Source organism: Clupea harengus, chromosome 22, assembly GCF_900700415.2.
Source record: "Clupea harengus chromosome 22, Ch_v2.0.2, whole genome shotgun sequence".
Lineage (NCBI taxonomy): Eukaryota > Metazoa > Chordata > Actinopteri > Clupeiformes > Clupeidae > Clupea > Clupea harengus.
In genome coordinates this window covers 12209028-12214411 of record NC_045173.1, presented here as the reverse complement: position 1 = coordinate 12214411, position 5384 = coordinate 12209028, and positions in this window count along the sequence as shown.

Genomic DNA, 5384 nt, shown 5'->3' with positions numbered 1-5384 from the left:
TCCGTGTGGCTTGACTCAAAACTACCAATGAAAGTAACAATTTACTTTTCTCAGACAGCTGCTGCATCTCTCCCAATGCACGCTTCAGATTGTCCATAGGCCACAGATTGTCATTATCAGGCACAATGTTGTATTTTGTCTCAATTCCTTCTGTCTCATCTACATTAGGATGACTGTTCAAGAAATCTTTCAGGGAATTCACCAATGTTTCCTCGTCAATCTCAAGCAATGTTTGTCCATCCCTCTCAGTAGTGGGAATCTGACTGGCCTTAACCTAACTGGAACTTAATTAGTTATTAATGTTCAAAACGTGTTCCTGTAAAACACAACAATATGCTGCACTGAATCCTTTTCATTTTCCTTTCATTTGGCTAGCTAGCTCTAGTTTTTGTACAGAAACAGACTATTTGTGCTTGGTGATATTCTAACAAGCCAGCAATCTAGAACTCTGTGCTATGATCAATAATTAACCTTGGCTATCAAAAATGTCCACTACAAATGCAAAAACCCACACAGCTCCTTAGCTACAACAAATCCAGTCATTCACTTGCAGTATATTTTCCCATCTTGCAATAAATAGAAGACAGAAAAAAAACATGCGCATGGATCACAGCCCAACGGGAATTATTATAAAACACCGGCTACACCGGTGTCACTGTATGAAACAGTAGCTACTCTCCAAAATAAGACTAAAATAGACACAAGATACCTTAAAACAAAGCAAGAAAAAAATGAAACCTTGTTCCGTTAAATCCTCACACACTTAAACAAGCGGATTACAATCGCAAGAAAAGTAAATACATAGGCCTGTAACTAGGATGTCAAATACTTGCATACATTACACACATCTGTCTCAGCTTACAAATAAATCATTCTAGGCACAAATGTTACAAGTCCTTGCTCCAACTAACTGGTTTTTACTCAAACGGCAACTTTCTAGTTCTTTTATCCAGCATAAGGAAAATTCGACTCACCTGTAGGCCAAATTTCTTCTTTTAGTTCCTGTGGAACTGGGTGGAAACACCAACTGTTATATTTAACTTTCTCAATTTGAAGGTGTAACTGGGTGGTAACACCTAATGAAAGATTGTCAGAGCCTATTTTTGTGTCAAATTCCAGATGAATAAGCACACACTGTACTTCTTTAATTCAACTTGATTTAGCTGGATGTGGTGATGTTGTAGGCAAGGGACTTCCTATGAAGCCGACTGGTGAAGAAAATCTGCTTATTCCGAATGACAACTTGGGCAAATTGTAACTTAGTACACAGCAGTGTCTCAGCAAAATAAATACGTATCCATAGTTGTCAGTCCAGAGGGTCACTTTGAGGGATGCAAGGTCTTTTTGCCTACATCACACAGGATGGCTTCCCACCATTATTTGCTCGTGCTCTTCTTTTCTGTTGAGTTTGAATTTGATGTGCTCCTGATGTGCAGTGTGCCATCAGTGTAAAATGTAAAAAAAAATGTGTATACATGTGTAAGTCGCTTTGGATAAAAGCGTCTGCTAAATGACGAAATGTAAATGATTACTGTGGGGTAGAGACCTATTGATTTTGAGTAGCAGTAGTGAAAAAAGAAAGCTTTTTTTCAACTTACTGTCTATGGCAGGGAATTTTTTAACTTACAGTCTTGATAAATACTTTAGAATACATGGGGTGGAGTGTGTGTGATTTCAAAGGAAAGAAAAGACCTTTACTTAGGTGCCCAGCAAGTTCTTTGCAAAGAAACGGTGCATGTGTGTGGTACTTCTTAAGAATTCAGAGAATTGGATAAGATGCCAGTGGAGATTGATTTTAAAGGCTGTCATACAGTTGAAGGTTTTCAGGAAAACAAAGCCAAGCAACAAGTCATGCCATCAGAATTTTTTATTTGCCAAGTTAGAAAAGTTGTATGTATCTAAAGACAAAGGGACCCCTTCAACTCTGATCACCTTAGGCAGCCAAAGAGAACAAGTAATATTGTCATTTAATCGGTGAGATTCATTTTTTAGTTCTTGTAAGTGTGCCAGCAGCAGTGTTTTGCATCAGTTGAAGGTTCCTTAGTGAGTGTTTGTTACATTCGGACAGGAGAGCATTGCAGTAGTCGAGTGTGATAAAGTGATAAATGTGTGGAGTAGTTTAACTGCATCTTGTTAAACTGCATCAGACTTTTCTGATTTAGGCAATTTTGTGTAGATGAAAAAAATATGTCTTTGACATCTATTTTATGTAAAGAATTTAGCAGATCAAAAGCAACATACAGACAACCTGTAGCAACCGGGAATCAAACCTGTGTCTGTCACTTAACAAGTAATGACACTAACCACAGGTAGTTAAGAGTCATCAGTATAACAGTGAAAGCCGTTCCTTATTACAGCACCTAAGAGTACAAAGAGAAGAGCAGGGGTCCAAGCACTTAGCCTTGGGGAATGATTAGATGATTCATTGTAGACAGCAAACCGATGCCAATATGTTCTGAGGTTCTTTCTGGGAACCTATTTTGTTAGCCATTTTGAATTTCTTCAATAGCATTGTGAGAAGCTGAACATTTCCCTTCTCACTGTTTCGAACATTCCGCACTGTTTTACCGCGAATGCGACATTGACATTGACTCCATTCATTTTCACACACACGCACGCAGCCACCATTACACAGCATCTGAGATAGCATGATATATAAACCATGAACATTGTTGAGAGTGTTGTGGGGTGTTTTGTGGGTTTGTGGTGCTTGTTTGTTACACGGTGTGAGACTGTAATGGTGTCGGGTGTTTACCGCAAATTGGTGTATTGTTTGGTCTGCCGCGATATACTCATACATAATATTTGCATACACCAGCTATTGCTCAATTATACTGATATACATACCAGAGGAGGCTCTTCCATTGAGGAAACGGAGGAAGGACCTCCCCAAACTTTTTGAGAATTAATTTTTGTAATTGAACTGACTAAACTCCTTTAAAAATGCAGTTTGATATCAGTATTTAATACTATGCACATCACAGTTCGTTTCCCTGAGTTAAAATAACATTAGCACCCCCTATCGTAACCAGAAATTATTGCACGGAGCGCCGTCCTCCCTTTTGCCCCTATTGAGATCCATGTATTCGGTCTCTGATACTGGCGGCTCGTGGGGCTCATTCACTTACATTACCCAGGGGAGGAAAGTCCTCCCTAGCGTCTGAGTCTGCGCCAACATCGCTTAACCAATAAACAACGGATTTGGCGTTGGAGGGAGGGGATTACACATTAAGAGCGAAAGAAGTTACCCGGCTCGACCATTCTGCTGTAGGATATCGATAGAACTTCACCCTTGGATTGTTGTAGAAATATTGCAAATAAAGAGATGTGCAATGGAGAACGAAGACATTGTACATGTTTTATTGAACAAACCGTTTTCTACATTTAGCTACAGAGAGAAGGTTAGTATGAAAACAACAGGGAGACCACTTCCAAAAATTCAAGTCACTAAACCCAGTGGTAAAACCGCTGCCGTTAATGCTAACTGGTATGCGAAATACTCATGGCTCACTGGTACCATTACTAACAATCGGCTATACTGCTGGCCCTGTTTGCTCATGGGTAAATCACACACATGGTCTGTAAATGGATTCGCCGACATTACAAATTTGGACAGGGCAACAAAACGTCATGATAAATGCCAAGACCACGTTGGCGCAGCACTTCGGTTGTCCTTGCTAGGCACCATGCCAATTGATCAGGTCGTGGATGAGGGTGTGCGGTTGCAAATCGCGCACCACAATGCTAAAGTGCGCCAAAATAGGGAGGTTTTGAAGAGACTTATTGATGCAACTGCCTATCTAGGCATGCAAGAATTGTTCTTGTTCAGCTGACATTCTGAATGGAAATTGTTAATTAATGTTTCAGAACGCGATGTGTTTCGTATCTATTCTAATTAGCCTATGTTGTCACTTGGGCATTGGCCTCATATTAGGCTACTTGGTGAATGATTCAGAGCATGATGCATTTTAAATGGCATCACTTTTGGTCTTGTGTCTTAATTTTTCTTAAAACAATTGCAGCTGAAAATAAAATTAGTCAAATAATAACCAATAGCTTCAGTAATTGAGGGGGGAAATAGGCCCAGAATTTTGTATTTAGTTTTTCAAATCAAGAGTAGGCCTGATTTGACTAATTGGCTTTGCATCCTTTCCTTCTGGCCTTGTCTAGTCCAAAGACATGCTGTCCACCAGCTTTCAAAGTACAATGGTGCCACACTGGTGGCTTTGTATCAATTTTATCCCTGCCTGCTATTTTGTACTGTAGTTCACAAAAACACCCTGAAACAACTTGTATCTCACATACTTATGCCACCAACAGAATAAGCAGGCCAATGGCAACCAAGTGCGCAGTCCTTCCTCCCTCACTTTAGAAACCACCAGCCGCCACTGATACATACTGGGTACCCACATTCTCATCCATTTGCCATTTGCATTGCAATAACATCCATAAACTGGTTCACATACATATACTCACACTTCCTGGTTCTCACGCTTCCACATACTGGTCCCAACGCGAAAGCGCGCTCGCGCTGGGATAGCACTTTTACATCGTGTCACTAGTGGAGGGAGCGGGGCATTATGTCACAGGGGTGTTTGTCGTGTTCACATTTCACTTAGGTAATAACTATGCATTGTAGGGTGATTTGCTATTGGGTTAAATGGTGGTTGAGTGATTATATGGAGATATGTTATTTGAATGTATAATTCATGAATGAATGGTTTTGTTAATAATATGCACAATGTGCTTTGCTTCCCCATATTCATGGGTTGGCCCTATTAGGCCAATTAGGGGCAATAGCTAGGCCTTCTTAAGAGGCTAGCTCAGTGCCATTCAGAGGTTGAGGTAGAAGGACAGCTTTCCTGTTGTGAGGAGTTGTTCTGGAAGGTAACACTGTTACGCTGCATTTTGCTATTGAAGCTTTGTTTTTGTTTGAAGTACTTTGTTTTGTGCTTATTCGTACTTTTGCTAAATCCAGAAGCTGGAAAGAAAATAAATCTTTTGCATTTAAGAAAGTGAACCACTGCTTCGGCAATTCTTTTAACCACCATCTCCAAGTCCACATCCCTAATCGTGGGCTGGCCGCGCCGGTCACTCACAAGCATACATTCTGTTCAGTGGCGTAGCGGGGGTTTTGGCCGCCCTGTGCGGTAGCCAAATTCGCCGCCCCCCCCTTCAAGGAGGATTTCCTACTGGTGAGATTTTTTGTAATTGTTGTCAATTCATAGTTTTCAGTCACGTGACTACAATAGGTAGCTGGCGGGCAAAAAGAACAGCGAAAATGGCGTTAAACAGTGGACAACTTCGAGCAGTGCCGCCTACTCAACTACGATCGCCATCAACCACAGACCATACCACTATAGCTAGGGCCAATGATTTTCCGC